At 38.6% G+C, this 25,135-nt stretch overlaps 1 pseudogene; it reads right to left on the reverse strand.

The window, feature by feature from the left end:
* Positions 1-24,807, reverse strand: part of LOC120023107 — a 212,886-nt pseudogene extending 188,079 nt beyond the window's left edge.
* Between the last annotated feature and the right edge of the window lie 328 nt (positions 24,808-25,135).

Below are 25,135 nucleotides of genomic sequence, written 5' to 3' on the forward strand. Positions count from 1 at the left end.
ATTACTTGTGTCATGTCATGCACAAAATAGATGTCCTAACCGACTTGCCAAAACTATAGTTTTTTAAAGAAATTTGTGGAGTGGTTGAAAAATGAGTTTTATGACTCCATCCTAAGTGTATGTAAACTTGCGACTTCAACTGTATCTTAAGGTACATTGTGATTTTCAGACTTGCATTTACCTTTACAATAGTTGCTGTATTGTTGTGAAAGAAATGCTGCAACAAAAGTAATGGACAAGTACATATTTACCTGTTTTCATACAGAATTGTCATGACGTGGCCCTTCCTGGGTATAGATCGTGGCTTCCGCCTCTCTCACTCTCTCCTACACCCAGGTTCTGTTATCTCAGGTCGTAAATTCCTGGCGGAGACTCTCTCCCCCTTTTCATGCAGAGAGACCATAGAGTGAATAAAGGATTACACGATGCCGACTCCTAAATCCCCAAATGGGAATTTGAAACAATATGTCCACTTGTGGGAATGGTCCATGGATACTTAACCTCTCTGGGATACCGGCCAACATCCAGTGAAAATGCAGAGCGCCAAATTCAAATAAATTACTATAAAATTAAACTTTCATGAAATCCCACATGCAATACACCAAATTAAAGCTACTCTTGTTGTGAATCCAGCCAATGTGTCAGATTTCAAAAAGGCTTTACAGCGAAAGCAAACAATGCTATTATCTGAGGATAGCACCCCAGCAAACAAACACAGACAATCATATTTCAACCCTCCAGGCTTGACACAAAACGCAGAAATAAAGATATAATTCATGCCTTACCTTTGACGAGCTTCTTCTGTTGGCACTCCAATATGTCCCATAAACATCACAAATGGTCCTTTTGTTTGATTAATTCCGTCGATATATATCCAAAATGTAAATTTATTTGGCGCGTTTGATCCAGAAAAACACCGGTTCCAACTCGCGCAACATGACTACAAAAGTTACCTGTAAGCTTTGTCCAAATATTTCAAACTACTTTCCTAATACAACTTTACGTCTTTTTTAACGTAAATAATCGATAACATTTACGACGGGATGATCTGTGTTCAATACCGGAGGAAAACAAAGTGTAGCGCGCTTTCAGGTTACGCGCCTCTAACAAAGAGTACACTTCTCTCTACCCTCATTCTGAACAGTGCTACTTCTTCATTTCTCAAAGGAAAAACCTCAACCAATTTCTAAAGACTGTTGAGATCCAGTGGAAGCGATAGGAACTGCAAGAAGGTCCCTTAGAAATCTAGATTCCCAATGAAAGCCATTGAAAAGAGTGACCTCCAAAAAAGATATTCTGAATGGTTTGTCCTCGGGGTTTCGCCTGCCAAATAAGTTATGTTATACTCACAGACATGATTCAAACAGTTTTAGGAACTTTAGAGTGTTTCCTATCCAAATCTACTAATAATATGCATATCTTAGCTTCTGGGCCTGAGTAGCAGGCAGGTTACTTTGGACATGCTTTTCATCCGGACATGAAAATACTGCCACCTATCCCAGAGAAGTTAAGGGGCGGGTATGACGAGTGTGTTTCATTTGGTGACCTCAGAGAGGACAGGAAACACACGTAACTATCTCTGAATGTGTACATTTCTCAATTATGGGGTTTGCATCTAATTCTTGTATAAAATTAATGAGTTAAGATGAAACTATTTTTGAAATTATGCAATGTGATGTTAAATCTTTAATGTAAGAAAATTGTATTCCCTTTAAAGTTTAACCTCTTTGGGCTGCAGGGGCAGTATTGAGTAGCCTGGATAAAAGGTGCCCATTTCAAACGGCCTTGTACTCAATTCTTGCTCGTACAATATGCATATTATTATTACTATTGGATAGAAAACACTCTCTAGTTTCTAAAACCGTTTGAATTATATCTGTGAGTAAAACAGAACTCATTTTGCAGCAAACTTCCTGACAGGAAGTGGAAAATCTGAAATCGATGCTCTGTTCTAGGGCCTGCCTATAAATGTGCTTGATATGTATTAGTATACATGCACTTCGTACGTCTTATAACATGTTATTGTATAACACGTTATAAGACTGTCATCTGATGAAGTTGTTTCTTGGTTAGTTTGGTTGGTTCTTGGTTAGTTAGGTTGGCTTTGTGCATGCTACCTGTGCTGTGAAAAATGTCTGTCCTTTTTTGTATTTGGTGGTGAGCTAACATAAATATATGTGGTGTTTTCGCTGTAAAACATTTAAAAAATCGGACATGTTGGCTGGATTCACAAGATGTTTATCTTTCATATGCTGTATTGGACTTGTTAATGTGTGAAAGTTAACTTCTTATGGCTGCAAGGCAAAGTGTTGAGTAGCCAGTGAAATCGTGCCCATTTCAAACGGCCTCCTACTCAAATCTTGCTCGTACAATATGAATATTATTATTCTTTTTGGATAGAAAACACTTTCTAGTTTCTAAAACAGTTGGAATTATTTCTCTGAGTGAAACACAAGTCCTTCTGCAGCACTTTTCCTGACCAGGAAGTGAAATGTCAGAAATCTATGCTCTTTTCAATCTGATGCCTATACATGGTCTTAACACCTAGGAGTCTGCTGACAGTCTATACGCCTTCCTATTGGTGTAAAGAGGATGTCAGAGAAGAAATTTTTTTGCTCCTCTTGGTCTGTGGTGGAAAAAAACCTATTTCTTTGACCTGAGCGCCCACTTCCGGTATTCTGAAGGAAGTGGGATGGACTTCTGTTTTGCCTTCCTAACGAACGGCTAACGTCTCCGGCTCGAATTTTTTGGGATATATGTGACCATATCATCGTAATGTATGTTTTTTCAATATAGTTTAATCAGATTATTGAAACTTTATTCGGGAGTTTTGCCGTGTTCCGTCGTATGACTGTGTTTACGTTGGGCCACGGCTACTGGAAATGGTAAATGAACAGGGATATTTCTCATTCTGAAACGAAACAACGACTCATCTGGACAGAGGACGCCTGTTTCAACATTCTGATGAAAGATCAGCCAAAGTAAGACTCATTTTATGATGTTATTTCATATATCTGTCGTGCATGTGAACGGGTCGTGGGCGCCCAAATGTGTCTCTCTATTGTGGCTACGCTAATATAGCGATACATTTTGTTTTCGCTGTAAAACATTTAATAAATCGGAAATATTGTTTGGAATCACAAGTTGCCTATCTTTCAATTGCTGCAAACTATATATTTTTCGGAAATGTTTTATGATGAGTAATAAGCTATTTGACGTTGGTGTCTGTTGGTGTCTGTAAATATTATGGCTGCTTTCGGTGCACTTTCTGATTTGTAGCTGAAATGTAAAATATGATTTATACCTGAAATATGCACATTTTTCGAAAAAAAATATGCTATACAATAAATATGTTATCAGACTGTCATCTGATGAATTTGTTTCTTGGTTAGTGGCTATTTATATCTTTATTTGGTCGAATTTGTGATAGCACCTGATGGAGTAAGAAACTGATGGAGTTAGAAAAGTGGTGTCATTTGCTAACGTGGTTAGCTAATAGATGTACATATTTTGTCTTCCCTGTAAAACATTTTAAAAATCGGACATGTTGGTTTGATTCACAAGAAGTTTATCTTTCATCTGGTGTCTTGGACTTGTTAATGTGTGAAAGTTAAATATTTTTAAAAACTAGCTTTTGAATTTCGCGCCCTGCACTTTGAGCTGGATGTTGTCATATTGTGGGCGGTGTCGGGCTTGCAGCCCAAACAGGTTAAATATTTCAAAAAAATATATTTTGAATTCCGCGCCCTGCACTTGAAGTGGCTGTTGTCATATTGTGCCCGGCTTCGGGCTTGCAGCCCAAAGAAGTTAACTAAGTCATTGGCCCGCCCCAGTGAGCACAGACATGATCAGGTATCATAGAACCACCTTTTCTACTGTTACAAATTAAAGCACATACTAAGAAAATCCTCTTTAGACTAAGCAAACCCACAGCGTGAGCTGTGATTGCGAATAGTTATTGATTTCCTTGCCATACCACGTGGAGCATTGGCTACCCGGCTGGAAATGGTTAAACTCTGAGACTATCGATCCCTACAGAATAAGAGCAAATCTTACAGTAGATACTAATTACTAGTCTGCAGCTAGAAATTATGTAAACCTGGGATGCGAATATTGACAAACGCTGAAACATCTATTCTATGAGAACATTTCTGAATGTTACTCTGAAGTATCCATTCTAATGCAATACTTTGATCTTCAAGGAAACAAAGAGAGAGATAGACTCGGATGAACTCTCCAGCAGACGGACTGACGACTCCGACAGATCACAACGACGCATGGGCGTAAATACATATTGATTGCAATTATTCCCGAATGTGTGAGCGTTCATGTGCAAAGGATTAACATTTCAATTAATATAATTATCAACTGTGTGTAGTGATCCCTTTTGTCGTTCCCCCTCTCTCAGTCCACACCCACTTCCCTTTGTCCACCAAGCTGTGATATCGTCTTAGCCCACTAGGGAATCTTCCCAATCCTTGTAACCAATATCTACTGTTTGTTTGTTTATGCATTTCTGTGATTATTTAGTAAGTTAGTAAATAAATGGTTAAGCCAATTGGTGTATGGATGATTCATAGTGAAGGCTGGGTTCGTGCAGATAACCAACAATTTACGACGTTTGGAGTGAGACTGACGTGAGCTAAAGAATAATTCATTGATAGAAGACGAATTGATCAGATATTAAAATATCTGAAGAGTTATATTCGGAAAAGTATTACTTTGTAATCTGAAGATTTTCCGTGGTGCCCTGACTTCCTAGTTAATTACATTTACATGTGTTACGGATACAAGTATTCTGTGTGTATCCTGTGTGTATTTCTGTTCTCTCCTTCTCCCCTACTCACAGGTGACAATCATCATTCCCCAATCAGTCATCAATCAGTCGCTAATCGGAAGACACCTGCTCCTTTTCCCTTACCCAATCACAGTCCCTTTCCCTTGGGTTAAAAACCCTGTCAGTTGTTTTCTCTAGAGCTCGATCTCTTTGTGTAGCAATCTCTCTGTAAATGCCATATGTCTGTAGATCTCTTGTTTGGTTTGCAACTACATGTAACTTTGTCCCCACCTGTGAGTATTGGTTTTGTTATGGTGTTTGTTTGATTGGCGGTGGGAAAAGGGGGGTAACCAGACAGGTCGCCCATGGGCATACACTACCCGTAGGTAAACTTTGTTAAATACACTAGTTAGAACTGGGCGGACCACCCACTGTATTTTTGGTTAGTTAGTTAGCTGTTGGTGAAGTAGGCTAGTCTAGCTTAGGGGTGTTTTGGGATACTTTTTATTTCTTTCCTTGGGTCCAGCTCAGCCCCTTTTCCTGCTCCCCCCATTACTGTGTGTTTTCAAATAAACCATGTGTGTTTGACGGTAATTTAGTTGTCTGTGGTTATTTTGTTCTCACTCTTACTTTTTCACTATTATAATTTGCATGAGTTATGTTACGGATCTCGTTACCATCCCCCCTAGACTGTCGGGCCAAAAGGGATTCGTAACAACATGATTTGTTTAATCACATGATAATAATTACAGAGATTTGATTTGATCAAATAACAGTCTTCACTTTTAATGATGGCAAAGACACGACAATGTTTGCACAATTGATGACACTGTGGACCTGTTTACATTAGGCTGTACTCTCCAACCAGCCTCTTCCATTGTAAGACCATGGTTTATGACATGGTCCACAATTGTGGCTCTTATTTCACCAGGGACTCTTATTCTTTGCCTTCTACCTCTTCCTCTTATGTCTTCCACTAACACCACCACCACAAATTCTTCCACGAGCACATAGCTGCTGTTGAGGATTGTGATGTTCCTCCATGTTCAAAAATGGTAGTGATTGTGCTGTTTGAAAGCTCCAAATATATGCTTCTAACTACTTTCTTGTCTCTTTCTCTCTTGCATCAAAGGTTTAAAAAGTTTTAATAGGAGACAGAATGAGATCGGATCATCATCTAATTGGCATTCACATAACTCTTAGAGATTTTCGATGGGGATATTGGAAATTGAATCAAAGTTTACTGGAGGACAGCTTATTTTTAACAAAGAATTTATATCTGCATTTTTCCAGTATAATATAGGTTCATCAAATCCCCTAATTGTTTGGGATACCTTTAAATGTACCTTCAGGGGTCATTCAATATTCATCAATAATAAAAAAGCAGTTTCTGGCTAAGGAGACAAGACTAACAAGGGATATCCATGAAATCATAGTAAAGGTAGATAGCAATAAAAACGATTCTACAGAAATACAAAATAAGTTACAAAAAGAACTTGAGGAACTTATTCAAGAATGATCTCTATTACAAAAATAAAGCAAACTGGATGGAATATGGAGAAAAATGCACAAAAGTCTTCCTGAATATCCAATACAGGAACGCTAACAAAAATAAATTGCAGAAACTCGCTACTGAAGACGGAGTCATCTATGATTCTCCAAATTATATTTTAAAAGAGGAATCTAATTATTTTAGGCAGATGTTCTCTTTTCCGTCTCATCCTTTCCCACTGAATGAAGGTTATAGTAAGAAAATCTTTCCAAATAATATAAAAAATGGAAAATTAACAAAAGAAAGATCAGTGCGAAGGCCAAATTACAGAGGAAGAACCTTTTGAGGCTATTAAATCCTTTCAGTCTGGAAAAACCCCAGGGTTTGATGGCATACCAGTAGAGGTATATCAAGTATTTTTTGATATACTAAAAGCTCCATTGTTAGATTGCCATTTCTATAGGAGTAGTTAAAACAGTCTGTCAGATACTCAGCAGGAAGGTCTGATTTCTTTATTATTAAAACAAGATCCAGATGGAAAATATAAAGACCCAGTCTATCTAAAAAACTGGAGGCCCTTTACACTTCAATGTTGTGATGCAAAAGTACTAGCAAAATGCATAGCACTCAGAATTAAAAGGGTTTTACCAAGTATTGTTCATCCTGATCAGACAGGTTTTTTACATGGACGATACATTGGAGAAAATATACGACAACTAATAGAAATAGTAGAACATCATGAAACATATAAGAAGCCAGGAATGGTATTTATAGCGGATTTTGAAAAGGCATTTGATAAAGTAAGACTGGATTTTTTCAATTTCGGTAATTCTCTTAAAAAACGGGTCAAAATAATGTATAGCAACCCCAGGTGTAAAATAGTAAATAACGGCTACTTCTCCAAGTTTTGAATTGTCAAGAGGAGTTAAACAAGGGTGTCCGCTGTCACCATATCTATTTGTTATGGCCATCGAAATTGTAATTATTAAAATTAGATCCAATAACAACATTAGAGGATTAGAAATCCAAGGCTAAAAACAAAGGTGTCCATGTATGCCGATGACTCAGGTTTTATATTAAGTCTGCAAGCTAGATCCCTGCAATGTCTCATTGAAGATCTAGATAACTTTTCTGTACTCTCTGGACTAAAACCTAATTATGATAAGTGTACAATATTAAGTATTGGATCCTTAAAAAATACAACTTTTACATTACTCTGCAGTTTACCTATAAAATGGGCTGATGGTGAAGTAGACATACTCGGTATTCATATCACAAAATATATAAATTAGCTCTCCACAATGAATTTCAATAGAAAACTTGTAAATAGACAAGATCCTGCAACCATGGAGAGTTAAATACCTGTCTATTTATGGAAAAATTGCCCTGATTAACTTCTTGCCACTATAGGGGGTGCTGTTTCACATTAGCATAATTTCCTCTACAGATTAAACGGCTTCCTACTCAATTCTTGCTCGTACAATATGCATATTATTATTATTATTGGATAGAAAACACTCTCTAGTTTCTATAGCCGTTGGAATTTTGTCTCTGAGTGAAACAGAACTCAATCTACAGCACTTTTCATTATAGGGAGTCAGATTTCAAACATCTTGGCCACTGATCTGGAGTCAGTTTAAAGGTCCGTGTAAATGCTATGGAGAAACAGACACTTCTTACGTCTTCCCCTGGGTGTCAGTGCGTGATGACGCTTTGAATGGAGTCGATTGCGCAATCAGGGACTGTATAAAACAGCAAATACCGGAAGTAGCTTCCCTTTGCTGCCTGCGCCTTGCGCGCGAAGGACATCGGACTCGCCTCCTTCCAAGTTTTAGTTTAGCCAGTAATATTTCTCCGGTCATGTTTTTACTCGTTAGAGGTGTTAAAAACATCATAAGGTAGTTCATTTAAACCGTTTTATAGCAATTTATATCCGTTTAGTGCGATTTTGAGGCATTTATTTCTGAGACACTTTGAACCGCTGGGGACGTTTCCAGTTCATGCCGAACGTTAGTGGGCATTTCCACATGGCAAGAGGACAGCTTTCGACCAAAAGACGATTAGACCCAAGAAAGGATTCTTTGCCCAAGATTCTGATGGAAGAACAGCTCACAGTAAGAACAATTTATGATGATAAATCGTGTTTCTGTCGAAAAATGTTAAACGCTTATGGCGCCATTTTGTTTTGTATAGCTTCGCTTGGCGCAACCTGTATTGAAAAGTAAGGATAATTTAAAAAATGTAAATCAGCGATTGCATTAAGAACTAATTTGTCTTTCGATTCCTGTCAACCCTGTATTTTTTAGTCAAGTATATGATTAGCTTTTGATTAAACTAGATCACTCAAAGATGGCGACCGACATTTCCAGGCTTGTTTTGCTACTATTTTCATTGTATAACCACGTTTTTTTATGGCTAAATATGCACATTTTCGAACAAACTCTATATGTATGTTGTAATATGATGTTACAGGAGTGTCATCGGAAGAATTCTGAGAAGGTTAGTGAAAAAATTAATATATTTTGGCGATGATACGATATCGCTCTCTTTGGCTTGAATTCATGCTGGGGTAACGTTTGCATATGTGGTATGCTAATATAACGATTTATTGTGTTTTCGCCGTAAAACACTTAGAAAATCTGAAATGTTGTCTGAATTCACAAGATCTGTGTCTTTCCATTGCTATGTGCTGTGTATTTTTAAGAAATGTTTTATGATGAGTAAATTGGTAATACAAGTTGCTCTCTGTAGTAATTCTAGTCGCTTTGGTGAGATTTGTGATGGTGGCTGCAATGGCAAACTATGATTTATACCTGAAATATGCACATTTTTCTAACAAAACCTATCCTATACCATAAATATGTTATCAGACTGTCATCTGATGAGGTTTTTTCTTGGTTAGTGGCTATCAATATCTTAGTTTAGCCGAATTGGTGATAGCTACTGGTGTTGAGAAAAAATGGTGGACAAAGAAAAATGGTGTCTTTTGCTAACGTGTTTAGCTAATAGATTTACATATTGTGTCTTCCCTGTAAAACATTTTAAAAATCTGAAATGGTGGCTTTATTCACAAGATCTGTATCTTTCATTAGGTGTCTTGGACTTGTGATTTAATGATATTTAGATGCTACTATTTAATTGTGACGCTATGCTAGCGATGCTAATCAGTGTGGGGGGGGGTGGGGGGTGATCCCGGATCCGGGGTTGAGGCTCGTTAGAGGTTAACTCCTTAGTCATATCTCAGTTTGGGCACTTACTTATGGCGCTGCCTACTCCTGATGATTCGTTTTTCAAATCATATGAGCAAAAAATATTTCACTTTATCTGGGACGCTAAACCAGATAAAATAAAACGTGCCTATCTATATAATGAATATGAATTGGGTGGGTTGAGATTATTAAATATAAAAGCACTAAACCTCTCTCTAAAAGCTTCACTCATTCAAAAGTTTTATTTGAACCCTAAATGGTTCTCAGGTAGATTACTAAGAAAAGCACACCCATTGTTTAAAAATTGTCTTTTTGCCTTTGTGCAGATTGCCATGTCTCATTTTCGATTAATTGAAAATGATACTTTTTCAAAGTATCTCTCTTTTTCAAACAAGCATTGCAGAGCTGGCTACAATTTCAATTTCATCCCCCTGAAAAGATAGGACAAATATTACAACAAATATTAGGGCTGAACTCAAATGTGCTGGTTGATAAAATACCTGTATTTATGGGAAAGATGTTTGAAAAGGGTATATTGTAAATTGGAATGGTAGAGTTATGTCTTTCATGGAGTTATCAGAATTGTACAGAAAGGTCTGCTCAATCCAAGAGTACAACCAATTGATTACAGCATTGCCCCAAAATGGAGGAGGCAGGTGGCAGCGGGAGGAGGTAGGGATCAAAACTGGCGGAGGATTAAAAATAGCATAAATAGGAAAGTATACTAGTTTCATTTGAGGACCAGGATGTTGAAATCTGTGCCATACAGGTTGCAAAATAGTTGGGAAGAGATTTTTGATGTACCGACTCCATGGTAGAGGGTGTATGAGATGACATTTAAAACAACGCAAGATTCAAGGCTCCGTGCGTTTCAGCAATAGTACTCAAGTATAAACACCATGGGACCACGCAGCCATCATACCGCTCAGGAAGAAGACGCGTTCTGTCTCCTCGAGATGAACGTACTTTGGTGCGAAAAGTGCAAATCAATCCCAGAACAACAGCAAAGAACATTGTGAAGATGCTGGAGAAAACAGGTACAAAAGTATCTATATCCACAGTAAAACGAGTCCTATATCGATATTACCCGAAAGGCCGCTCAGCAAGGAAGAAGCCACTGCTCCAAAACTGCCATAAAAAAGCCAGACTACAGTTTGCAATTGCACATGCGGACAAAGATTGTACGTTTTGAAGAAATGTCCTCTGGTCTGATGAAACTGTTTGGCCATAATGATCATCGTTATGTTTTGAGGAAAAAAGGGGACGCTTGCAAGCCAAAGAACACCATCCCAACCGTGAAGCACGGGAGTGGCAGCATCATGTTGTGGGGGTGCTTTGCTGCAGGAGGGACTGATGCACTTTACAAAATAGATGGTATTATGAGGAAGGAAAAGTATGTGGATAAATTGAAGCAACATCTCACCAGATCAGTCAAGAAGTTAAATCTTGGTCGCAAATGGGTCTTCCAAATGGACAATGACCCCAAGCATACTTCCAAGGTTGTGGCAAAAAGGCTTAAGGACAACAAAGTCAAGGTTTTAGCATGGCCATCACAAAGCCCTGACCTCAATCCTAAATAAAATATGTGGGCATAACTGAAAAAGCTTGTGCGAGCAAGGAGGCCTACAAACCTGACTCAGTTACACCAGCTCTGTCAGGAGGAATGGGCCAAAATTCACCCAACTTATTGTGGGAAGCTTGTGGAAGGCTACCTGAAACGTTTGAACCAATTTAAACAATTTAATGGCAATGCTACCAAATACTAATTGAGTGTTTGTAAACTTCTGACCCACTGGGAATGTGATGAAAGAAATTAAAGCTGAAATAAATGATTCTCTCTACTATTATTCTGACATTTCACGTTCTTAAAATAAAGTGGTGATCCTAACTGACCAAAGACAGGGAATTTTTACTTGGATTAAATGTCTGGAATTGTGAAAAACTGAGTTTACATGTATTTGGCTAAGATGCATGTAAACTTCCGACTTCAACTGTAGATGGGATGGGCTGAGGGAAGCTGAGGGTTGGTATGTGGAATTGGAGACAAGTGGGAGTGGAGTTGCGGTGTGGGAGATAGAATGATTGTCAAAGATAAAAGTTTTAAAAAAGAAGTCAAAATAAAACATAATAAAAAGTACATTTGAATGACATTAAGTGGCATTGTTTTTACAACTAATGCCGGTTTGCCTGAGGCTGATGCCGTGCAGGTGTTCGTACACATGCATATACACACTCTCATTCAAATAAACACATACAAGAACACACACATACATGTAATAGTGCCAGACATGCACACAAACATATACAGTTGGCATTGCTGTTATGATTTTAGTTGTCCTTGATGTACTTTGTTTTAAATGTATTATTTTGAAGAATTTTCTTTTTTTTGCATTTTGCATTGTTTGTTGTTTTCTTCTGTCTTTTCCTTTTTTCTCTTTAGTTCATTCTCTTGGTTGTTGGCGCATTGGGGGCTTCTTGGGGGTGGGGAATGGAATTCATTTTATTTTATATTTTTCTTCCTGGGGGCGACTGTGGGAGGGTTCTTGAATGGTTGAAGGACAGCTATTGGGGAATCTTAGAGGGTTCAGGTTCACATTTTTTGGCCTGGTGGTAGATCAGTCAACATGCCCTTTAGCAGGGCATTGACCCTGGATGCTTCTGTGTCGCTCTGAATGGGATTCTGTTGGATGATTGGTATGATGTAGTTGTTAGATGATTGCAAGTATATTTTATTTTTTGAATATTCAATAAATAAATAAATACATTTAAAAAATGTTTTATGTAGATATGCTTCCAAACTTGATTGGTTGATTGGTACGATTGTGATTCCTATTTCATTACTATGTCACCTGGCAGGTAATTTGACAATTTAGCAGACATCAAACATTCCATGTCATAGATATTTATATAAGAAACTCAAATCTGGTGTGAACAAGAAACTAATTGTTCAGAGATTTGTACTTATTGTTTTAATATATATATATATATATATATATAATTGAGCCAATGCAATTGAGAGAAACTGTAATACCATTTCAATCATCCTTTAATCAAAGTCAATCTCCCTTTTCCCCAGTCTTTAACCTTTTCTCAATATGGGGGCGCTGTTTTCACTTTGTAAAACTTCGTTCCCAAATTAAACTGCCTCATACTCAATTCTTGCTCGTACAATATGCATATTATTATTACTATTGGATAGAAAACACTCTCTAGTTTCTAAAACCGTTTGAATTATATCTGTGAGTAAAACAGAACTCAAGTTGGAGCAAACTTCCTGTCAGGAAGTGAGAAATCTGAAATCAGGCAGTCTGTTCCAGGGTCGGTTTATTAATTTGCATGTGTTCTATTGGTCGACATGCACTGCATACGCCTTCCCCTAGATGTCAGCAAGCAGTGAGAATTGGAATGGTGTTGCTAGGCAGATCTGAGGCCATATAAAGGGTCTTGGTACGTGGGGTGCACTCTTTTCAACGTTCGCCATGACGCGAGACAGACCTCAGGATGGCGTTCTGGAAAGCTCTCGTTATAGGCCTTAGATATATCCGGCTCTGATTTTATTCGATAGAGATGTTAAAAACGTCATAATGTAGTTATTTTAAACCGAGTTATATCATTTTATATCAGTATATTGCGATTTTTCGGATATTTCTTTGTGCTGCGTTATAGTGAGTTGGGCACGTCTGGGCCACATAGCTAATGTTTGCTGCTAATTCCTAAGTTGAAGACGGCAATCTACAACCGAGCAACGATGATTCTGGACAAAGGACCACTTGCACAAGATTCTGATGGAAGCTCATCAAAAAGTAAGAACTATTTATGATGTTAATTCGTTGTTCTGTTGAAAAATGTAAAACTATTATTCTGCCATTAATTTCGGTGCGGTCTCGCTTTAGCGCACGCTGTATGTCGTAGTAACGTTAATTTTAAAAATCTAACACAGCGGTTGCATTAAGAACTAATGTATCTTTCATTTGCTGTCCAACCTGTATTTTTTAGTCAAGTTTATGATTAGTTACTGATTAGATTAGGTGCCTCTCCCAAGATTTCTCCCGACATTTTGTTGGCAGCTTGGCTACTATTCTCATTGTATAACCACGATTTGTGCCGCTAAATATGCACATTTTCGAACAAACAATATATGTATTGTGTAATATGATGTTACAGGACTGTCATCTGAAGAAGTTTGAGAAGGTTAGTGTAAAAATGTATATCTTTTGCTGGTTTATTCGTTATCGCTATTGTTGGCTTGAATCAATGCTGTTGTGTGGTTGGCTATTGTAGTAAGCTAATATAATGCTATATTGTGTTTTCGCTGTAAAACACTTAAAGAATCTGAAATATTGGCTGGATTCACAAGATCTTTGTCTTTCATTTGCTGTACGCTGTGTATTTTTCATAAATGTTTTATGATGAGTATTTAGGTAATTCACGTTGCTCTCTGTAGTTATTCTAGTTGCTTTGGTGAGAGTTGTGATGGTGGCTGCAATGTAAAACTATGATTTATACCTGAAATATGCAAATTTTTCGAACAAAACATATGCTATACAATAAATATGTTATCAGACTGTCATCTGATGAAGTTGTTTCTTGGTTAGTGACTATTTATATCTATATTTCACAGGTATCACAGGTTCTAATTCAGGTGCCAATTCCATTTAGCAATCTCTAGGCATTTACATTTGTTGGATGAAAAGAAAATATAGCTCTTTGGCCACGTACACAAGTAGTGGGTTTGGTGTCTAAAGAAAGATCCATATGAAGAGAAGAACCCCATACTTACTGTAAAATATGGTGGTGGATCTTTGATGCTATGGTGATATTTGGCTTCCACTGGTCCCGGAACACTTAATAACAACGGCATCATGAACTTTACCCAGTACCAGGACATTTTAGCCAAAAACATGTTTGCCTCTGCCTGCAAGGCTGAAACTTGGCCGAAAGTGGATCTTCCAGCAAGACAATAACCCCAAGCACACATGAACATCCATAAAGAAATGGTTAATTGTGGCAGTCCATCAACTGGGGCTTTGCACTCAATATAAATAGGCTGACACATGCTGAAAAACCAAAAGGATGTCACACCTCCACAATATCACCAAAGGAAAACATGTGTATGGTAAGACAGGCCTAGCAACGACAAAAAGTTATGTTTCTCACACACGCTACAATCTGTTTCCTTGTTGTTGGCACATTGGCTCCTCACTCCTCTCTCTATTTAACAGCACACATCCATCTGATGTTGTGACAATGTATATCTGCTATTCTATTAAAAGAGTAACTCCCCTCTGTTTGCGCACTATTTCCCTTTGATTTCAGTCCCCTGTTCTCTCCGCTTCATTGTGCCAGCGCTGCCAAAACTGCATCCTATTGAGTTTGAGTTTCACCAGGCCTGTGCTTTCGAGTTTATTCTTGTCTAAGTTTTATGTTTGTGTGATGCATGCATACCAGGCCTGTGCTTCAGCTGTGTATGTTTGTCGAACAGATGTGTGTGTGTGTTGTGTGTGTGCAAATGTGTGTTTGTGCGATTACATCCCTTAAGCTACATATACATCCTCCAAAAAAACACCTTCTCCAGCTTTATCCTCACCAGGAAGTACCCACTCCACAACACCCTTTAGTTATAGTCTATTGTATTATAATCTATTGGGCTTTGAGCCATCCTTCCTCCACTTGACTAATGACACTAATCCTGCTATCTGTAACAGGCAACAAACCTAATGCAGACAAGGGGCCAATCAAATCCCCATAGGCAATGTAGGGCAAGTGAGTCAGAGACTGGAGAAGTCACATATAAACCTGAGAAACACTGACGTTTTATTCCAGCAGTGCTGTCTGGCAATACGGATTGTTTCCCCAGTGGCAGGAATAACAAATAACCACAAAATTAATTGTTTGGCGTCCGATCCAAACGGGGCTTAGGCAGTGTGTTGGGTTGCCTGCAATGTAATTGTGGAGCTGGGTGACTAGACTGAAAATAGTGTATGCAGGTGATTGACTCAGGTGAGTGACTCAGGTGATATTGGTAACTGTAAGCTCGTTTGACTGTGTGAAGAAATGTGACTTGTTTCTGTTGATACATCTGAAGTGGAAAGTTTTTTGCTCACTTTTTTCAAAGCTTGAAATGAAGTGTGAATAAATACATCTCCAACATGTCAACTATCTAAGAGCAGCATGATTTGGTTGTTGTACAGAATGCGGTGGACTGACGTTCTTCATCTGACATTGTGAGTCTGACTGGGAGACTACAGGGGGCTGACAGGAACATTATTTGGGAAAAACAAAGTTATGTCAGAACCTGGGGTTCTCCTCTTGACATACACAAAACTAAATGATTTGAACACCAGAAACCTGAATAAAGGTATCATTAAAACTTCTTCAGGCTAGGGTCCTTTTTTCTGAATTTCAGCCTGACTGACGTGCCCAAAGTAAACTGCCTGTTACTCTGGCCCAGAAGCCAGGATATGCATATAATTGGTACCATTGGATAGAAAACACTTACGTTTGTGGAAATGTTAAAATAATTATGAGACTATAACACAATTGATATGGTAGGAGAATATCCAAAGAAAAACCAACCAGAATTATTTTTTCTTTGAGAGCCCATGCTCTTACAATGGAAAGCATAGGGGCATATGCAATTCCAGTTTTCGGATTCCTTTCTCTGCATGCATGTTGAACGAGTGGATTACTCAAATCGATGGATCCAACTAAATTTACTTTTTGGGATATAAATAAGTATTTTATCTAATAAAACGACACTACATGTTGTAGCTGGGACCCTTTGGATTGCAAATCAGAGGAACATTTTCAAAAAGTAAGTGAATATTTAATTGCTATTTGTGATTTTATGAAGCCTATGCCGGCGGAAAAATATGTTGATGTGGGTCGCCGTCCTCAAGCATGCCATGCGATTCTTTTCGCTGTATAGCCTATTGTAAATTGGACAGTGCAGTTAAATTAACAATAATTTAATATTTTAACTGATATAAGATACTTTCATGTACCTAAATGTTTAATATCCATAATTTCTATTATTTTTATTTGAATTGCGCGCCCTCCAATTTCACCGGAAGCTGTCGACAGGTGTCCCGCTGGCGACGTTGTCCCGCCTACTTGGTGCTAAGGGAGCTAAGGTTGAACTTAAACAGGTTAGATATTGTTAGGCTTCGTCATAGACTGGCAATAGATAAATGGACATGAATTGGATCTTTTTTCACAATCAATGTTCATTGTCTGTCTGTGCTAATGTCATTTTATCTACACTAGCAGGTTTTTCTGAGGTGAATTGTCTGCTATCATAAATACTGAAACTACATCATGAAACCCAAACCACATATTCCCGAGTGACCACAGTAACTTCAATGTGTACTGAATACTTGAACTCAATGGTCCCACCAAGTTTACACTTTGATGAACATATCCGTTACACAATCCATTAGGGACCGAAGGCCTTGTCTCGCAGGTCCAACGAGGTGTGTGAGCCAACATGCAATATATTAAGAATGGAATGCAACTTGAGTCGAGGGGACTTGTGTTTTTTAAAAGGTTATTCTTCACTTCTCCCTTCAGACTTCCACCACTAGCCTCCCAACCCCCCCAACCCAAAACATCTCAGACTATAAATGCATTCAGAAAAATATTATCTTTGCTTTCTCTCTTTGTATCTAACGGCAGGGAGGGTGTTAGAGGAATAACTGAACTGCACTTAACTACCTGGGCCTGACGTTGTCTAGCAGAACAGCTCTTGTCAAAAGATGTGTAAGACAAGCAGCTCTAATACTGAAGTCAATTAGGAGATTGAACAGCTGTAAAGACCCAGATGAACACAGAATAACAAGAAAAAGTTATTATGTTGAGTTGTTTACATACTTTCCACCCTCAAACTTTGAGACGTGTCACAGACTCTCTAATTGTATCGCCCTTAGTCAGAGAGAGAGAGAGAGAGAGAGAGAGAGAGAGAGAGAGAGAGGAACAGCTAGATCAACGGTAATCATAACTTTACACTGCCCACACGTTCTGAGATAAGAGTCAAGAGAGGTCATCCAGAGTTCTAGAACTCGAAATAGAATAGTTTACTCCAGACATTGAGTAAAGAGATAGAGATTGACCTGCATTGAATACAAGAAGACTGAAGACAAATAGTAAAGTGATCTGACAAAGCTTGAGACACAGCTGTTTGAATATACAAAAATTTGATATGTTATCATTACAGAACAGACTGTTTTAAAGTTGCACTTGTATGGACTCCCAACTAAATATACTCCATATCTAATTTACTAATCACCATCGGATTCCACGTTGCATCATTTCTTAAGGACTCATTTCATCAGAACTGTACATATGTTGTCTAAGAGTGTTCCATGTTCATAAAGTTACGTCTTCTGAGAGTGTTCCATGTCCACAAAGGCCCATCCTTTTAAAGAAAACAAAATATCACCAACATCTATAGGGTTCATTAAACAGCCCAAAAGGTTGTGTTACAAACTCGTATAGTCCGCATTCTCCAACGAAGGCCATCACAGGCCGAAAGCTTGTCAAATGACAATTGTAAAACTGCATCTGATCGAAGTGACTGTGTAGAGACTCTTTTTTTCATTAGGACCTCCCATAGTGACAACCTCTGAATCGGCACGTTTCATTGTTATGACTGATATTGGGGTTAGTTAGCAACCCAAGGTGTCAGTCTTCTCCCTCCTCCAACGTAACCATTCTCCCCTGTTGTGATAGCCATCTTGGTAGCCAGGTCATACTCATTGACCATAGTGTTAAGTCTTCTTCACAGGGGGTTATATAGGATGTGACCTGAGTGTGAAACGGGGGTGCAGTGCTCTCCACAGCATGAGGTGATATCTAACTAAAGTATCATCAACCCAATAACAATAATCAATGTTCTAATCAAAACTTCAAGAAGGTAAATAAATCATATTACGATGACAGAAGAATATTCAGTACAACAATACAGCGCTGTTGGAACCGGGATCAAAAAATATAACAGCTTGGAGTTTTATCCAACTATGTATCACAGGTCCAAATCCAAAGCGTACTATATCAAACAATCAACTATAGTGAAACAATGACAGGGAGCTCACCTTCTGGTCGTGGCTATAGGCTAGGGCCCACTCCTCCTGTGTTGGATGGAACATAGGGCTTAGGATGTAGGAGCTGAGGTGGTATTCCTGATAGCTCGCTCCTTCACCCGAGCTGATGAGCACACCGCTTCTCAAACTCAGGGTCTGTCAGCACCATTATCTGGAAGAGAGGGAGAGGGGGGTGGAATTGAGAGAGAGAGAGAAGGGGGTTGGGGATGGAGAGGAATAAAGGAGGAGAGGGAAGTTATGAGTAGAGATTGAGAGGAAGATTGAGAGAGCAAGAAAGAGAGAGAGATATAGTGATACAGAGGAGTAAGAAAGAGAGTGAAGCGGTCACCATGTCACCACTCCAGGTCTAGTGGTTGGCATGCATCAAGCTGCTACTAACGCTACACCTTCACTTTGTTTTAAACTTCATTTTACAAATGTGCCTCTCACCACTGTTGCCATGAGTTTTTGGCCTCTTCCAGTGCGCTCACAGGTCTGCACTTTGGTGCATTTTGACTTCAAGTCACCCCTCTCCAAATACATTCCCTTTAATGAGATAGAGGTGGTTGAGAATACCCCTGTGGACCTATAAGTCAACCGTGAGGGGCCACAACACAACTACAACTAAGTTGCTACGTTTTAAGAATAAAGTCAAGAATATAGTGTAGATCAATAGGCTGTTGTGCTATGGTATTCTGTAAAACACATGTGTAGCAAGAGAGAACGTCATAACTTTGCGTTTACAGTGCCTTGCGAAAGTATTCACCCCCCTTGACATTTTTCCTATTTTGTTGACTTACAAACTGGAATTAAAATAGATTTTTTTTGGGGGGGGGGGGTTTGTATCATTTGATTTACACAACATGCCTACCACTTTGAAGATGCAAAATATTTTTTATTGTCAAACATGAAATAAGACAAAAAAGAACTTGAGCATGCATAACTATTCACCCCCCCAAAGTCAATACTTTGTAGGGCCACCTTTGGCAGCAATTACAGCTGCAAGTCTCTTGGGATATGTCTCTATAAGCTTGGCACATCTAGCCACTGGGATTTTTGCCCATTCTTCAAGGCAAAACTGCTCCAGCTCCTTCAAGTTGGATGGGTTCCTACTGGTGTACAGCAATCTTTAAGCCATACCAAAGATTCTCAATTGGATTGAGGTCTGGGATTTGACTAGGCCATTCCAAGACATTTAAATGTTTCCCCTTAAACCACTCGAGTGTTGCTTTAGCAGTATGCTTAGGGTCATTGTCCTGCTGGAAGGTGAACCTCCGTCCCAGTCTCAAATCTCTGGAAGACTGAAACAGGTTTCCCACAAGAATTTCCCTGTATTTAGCGCCATCCTTCAATTCTGACCTGATTCCATTCCCTGCCGATGAAAAACATTCCCACAGCATGATGCTGCCACCACCATGCTTCACTGTGTGGATGGTGTTCTCGGGGTGATGAGAGGTGTTTGGTTTGCGCCAGACATAGTGTTTTCCTTGATGGCCAAAAAGCTCAGAGTACCTTCCATATGTTTGGGGAGTCTTTCACATGCATTTTGGTGAACACCAAATGTGTGTGCTTATTTTATCTTTAAGCAATGGCTTGTTTTCTGGCCACTCTTCCGTAAAGCCCAGCACTGTGGAGTGCATGGCTTAAAGTGGTCCTATGGACAGATACTCCAATGTCCACTGTAGAGCTTTGCAGCTTCTTCAGGGTCATCTTTGGTCTTTTTGTAGCCTCTCTGATTAATGCCCTCTTTGCCTGGTCCATGAGTTTTGGTGGGCGGCACTCTCTTGGCAGGTTTGTTATTGTGCCATATACTTTCAATTTTTTAATAATGGATTTAAGGGTGCTCTGTGGGATGTTCAAAGTTTTGGATATTGTTTTATAACCCAACCCTGATCTGTACTTCTCCACAACTTTGACCCTGACCTGTTTGGAGAGCTACCTGATCTTCATGGTGCCGCTTGCTTGGTGGTCACCCTTGCTTCGTGGTGTTGCAGATTCTGGGGCCTTTTAGAACAGGTGGATATATACTGAGATCATGTGACACTTAGATTGCACGCATGTGGACTTTATTTAATTAATTATTTGACTTCTGAAAGTAATTGGTTGCACCAGATCTTATTTAGGAGCTTCATAGCAAATGGGGTAAATAGGTAAGTACGCACCACTTTTCCGTTTTTTATTTTGTAGAATTTTTTTCAACAATTCATTTTTTCCATTTCACTTCACCATATTAGAATATTTTGTGTATGTTCATTAGATAAAATCCAAATAATAATCAATTTAACTTACAGGTTGTAATGCAGCAAAATAGGAAAAACTCCAAGGGGGTGAATACTTTTGCAAGGCACTGTACCTTGCGTGACTAAATGTCTAGGAAAAGCAATTTGTTTTGAACAATATCTAAATCTGTGATTAAGAAAAAACATTTTTGCAATATAGAATAATGTCTTTGTGGAATGCTCAATGTTACTACAGTGAGAGGAATCTTAATTCCTTGTTAGGAATTATACAGTTTCTACTTTCATTTCATCATGATTTCAGTGTAAATGCAAATGTTTTGTTGCATATTTGTTAGAATTGAGCCACTCGAGAAAGCAATAACAGAGCAAGATTTGTAAAACTAAAACAATAATAGCAATGCAAATATACATATTAATTACAATTATGCAAAATAGAGTACATGTTCATACTATAAAATCAAAGATACTGTGAAAGTACACATCGTTAATAAAACTTAATTAAGATAAAGCCCTTTGTTTGGAAGCCAGTATGATATGTATATATATATATAATATGAAAAACTACATTGTAACAAAATCTGACCTTATTGGTGTAGTATCTATATCTTGGTATAATATGATTTATTTGTGGGGGGGGGGTAAAGCAGACATTTTCATTACAGTTCGTTACTCTCAAAACACAGAAATACCCCTAAAACGCATTTCCCCTATTTAGAACCAGGGATCCAAAGATATCTTGATTAATAAGACATACATAGCTCAAATATGCTTTCTCTTTGTGATGTAATGCAATAAGACATTAACCTGACACCTGGCTTTAATGATAATTAACTACTAAACCCAGACAGAAAAGGAGAAGGGAAAAGCGTGACTTGGATAGTGCCTTAGCCCAATCGACTGTGTTTTTTCCCCTGCATCAGATTTGAATTGGAAAAACAGCAGTACATTTGTCACTGACAAAAATACCACCCCCTTTCCCCAGCTTTAACTAGGAATCCTCCCCACCCCTCTTTCCCCAACTTTAACTAGGAATCCTCTCTGGTGGTGATTTAGATAAATTGTTTTTCATTAAAGCCAATAAATAGACTGTGGATTCTGTGCCAGTTTCTCTCTTTTTTAAATGTTCCTTCGATTTTTTTGTTGTTGGCCTGACCTTCCAATTTTGCCATTCATTGCCCTCACTGAGGGACGAGGGACTGCAAATGGCCCCTCTATTTCTCCCAATGTCTTAGGGCCTTGTCACATGTAATTTATAGTTTCTAACGTCAGGTCTAATCATTTTCCATAATATTGTATTAAGTGACAGCGTTTAATATGAGTGGAAATTGCATTTCACCTTGCATTTTTGATTCTTCTGTCTGACCCTTTCTGTCTCACCACTTAGTCCTTCAAGGGTCTGGGTGGATCTGTGTTTCTTCACCACTGAACAGGGAGACACTGAATGTTTCTCAACTCTCTAATAATAATTTAGGCAAGTCCTTTTCAACCAGGTTTCCTTTATATTTACTGTCATACAGTTCATATTAAGACCTATCTCTTGAGGGCTTGTTGTATAGCTGCACTCAGTATATCCACTATATATATCACTGTTACATTTATTGAAAGGAATAATATACACTTTATATGTTGAGAATAAAAGGAATTGGAGAAGTCTAGAAATGTATTAATTAACTGACAAAGATGACTCATCTTTAACCAACCTGATTTAATTTCCTGCATGGTAAATATTATTTGCCATGTGACATATTCTAGAATAAACCCTATATAAACATAATTTATATTACAAAATGTAGAAAAACGTATTGGACAAATACCATAACTGGACTAAAAACTTCTCATAACCCATCTCTCAGTAGATTTAATTAATTTCCTTTCAGAGATTGTTTATGTGGATCCATATGGATATGGGCATATCCATCTGTTCCGGAATCAGTTTTAACGGGCACTAAGTTCCACAAGGTGAGCTTACGTAACAGCTCACATCATCGTCAAAAACGTTCACATGATCAAATATACCATCGGCAGGTAATTAAGATTTAGCTCCGCATCCACTTGCCAACTGATCTCCTGGGAACAAAGAGGAGTGAGGTTGGTAACAAAGCTTAGATCAATACAGGTTGTGAGGATAACCTCTGCATGTTATCTGCTGATGTTCAGCTAGTCGGTGGGAGTCCAGCGACCGAGCTAATCATCATGCGAGGAGTGCGATTGTTTTTGCTGTGTTGTCTGAGGGGCTGCAGCCTGCTGTTGGATGGTACTCGAGCCATCTGATGACTGCAAACAAAGGGAGGAGAGGAGGAGATGATGCCTCACAGCAGATTAATCTTGTCAAACAGATCAATTGCGTTCTATCTGTGAGTGAACACTCTATAGGGAAGGTATAAATAGGCTCATTGGGATTGGGATATCAACTTGTCTAGCTACAACCATAGAAATAGAATGTCTATTCATTATATGTCTGTCTATTAATTATATGTATATGTCTAGAATGATACTCTTCATCATTAGCAGTGGTTGTGAGTCAAACTGTGCAGAAGACCTCAGAATAAGGCTGAACATGCATAAGAACAATTCATGATGCGTGTCGTCTTTAAAAGCTTGAAGATAAATGTCAGCACCATCATTCAAATCTATTATCTGCTCTTAGAAAGGTCAAGCCTCTGGATTTGTTCCTTTAGACATCATGTGAGAATATAGTCGATGACCTTAACAGAATCTTGTTGTGAGGAAAACAATCGATTGTCATGCTATATTCATGTGGGAGACAAAAACACCCTTGAGGCATTAAATACACAAATATATTGTCACAATTATTTAAGGGTCATTACTGCCTCATCTCAACAGAGACAGAGATAACTGTCTCCTGATTTTCCCACAATAGACACCCAGATGCAATGAGGAAAAAACAAGTCCGAGAGAGAGTTGGGCACATCCATAATGAGATAAGGTTAGGAGGATTGTGGGTCGGTTCAAGCCAGAGGTGAATGGCGGTTGTTTACAAAGCGTGGCTCTAACGAGGGCATCCGGACATCCTAGGATCTCGTGACTAGCTTTTACTACGATATAATTCCCTAACTGGGGTAAACCAAATTGCAACATCCTCAGTCTATCACCATGATAGGGAAATGATAAGGCCCTTTTAGCAGATATGTTGTCTGTCCTGTGTGTCTTTGACTTGGTTAGACCTGTATTTGGGAAATGTTCTGGATACTCTACCTTCAAGTAGACTATAGGGTCTATCGGCAAGTCTGGCCAGCTAGTGGGAAAATATATTCCCAGGGTCAGAGACGATGCACCTACTTTGTTAAATTTGTTTTGCTTCAGCATTTATCTACACACCAACAATACATTTTCACTTTCTAACAGGTCTTTCTGGTCTCTGTGTTGTGTCATGGTAAATGTTCAGAGGCTATAACTACAGTTTGAGTAAGTGTTGCTTGGTAACACTCTTACTTTCCTAAGGGCAGGCAAGCTGCCAGCAAAAGGCAATGTAAGCTAAATAAGGTCATTCAACTTTGGGCATCTCACGAATTACAAAAACATTTAAATGCTTGAAAGGAAACAATTATTCAAACCATAGAACCTCTTTTTAACAGTTTTTCTACCGTGTATAAGCTTCACTTCGAGTTAACATTTGATTTGATCAGAAAGAACAAATAGCGGCAGCAGTGAATGGACAATGAACAATTCAGTTCCACTTAACTCAACTAAATGTAATTAAGTCCTTCTGAGTCTTAGTCATTACTGTGTTATTGAAAATCACTCTTTTGAAGCGTGTCTTACCTTTCTCTTGTTGGATGGACAGGCATATACAGGTAACTCAGCACCGTCTTAGATCCCACTTTGTCATTCATCCTCTCATAGGTGGAGCCATAGTCTGTTGATCTGTAAATGAAAAATAAAAGACTAAGCGAAATACAGACAGACAGGCAGTTCAATGTATAGACAGACAGACATACAGACTTATAGACAGCGGTTATGTACCAACACTTGCTTCCAACCACAACCACATCTTACGATAGGTTTGGAACCAAATTCAATGATCTTGGCTTTGAACCACGTCGTGTGAAATAGCCCTGTAATTGTACATCTTACAGTACTTGGCATTCTCACCTGTATTACTACAGGATTCTAGAGTGCTCAAGGGCCTTTGATCCTATAACATGTTAAGTAAATATACGACCATGTTGCACAGGGCAAAAAAACTTGCCTGTGTTATAACCGCCGCGCCAGCAGAATGAAAGAGGTTAACCAATCATTGATAGGTACTAAGGTAAACAAATCATTCACATACATCTGGGGGCCTAACACCTTCAATAACTGATAGTTTCCCCCGATGA

The sequence above is a fragment of the Salvelinus namaycush genome, chromosome 2, assembly GCF_016432855.1.
Source record: "Salvelinus namaycush isolate Seneca chromosome 2, SaNama_1.0, whole genome shotgun sequence".
NCBI lineage: Eukaryota > Metazoa > Chordata > Actinopteri > Salmoniformes > Salmonidae > Salvelinus > Salvelinus namaycush.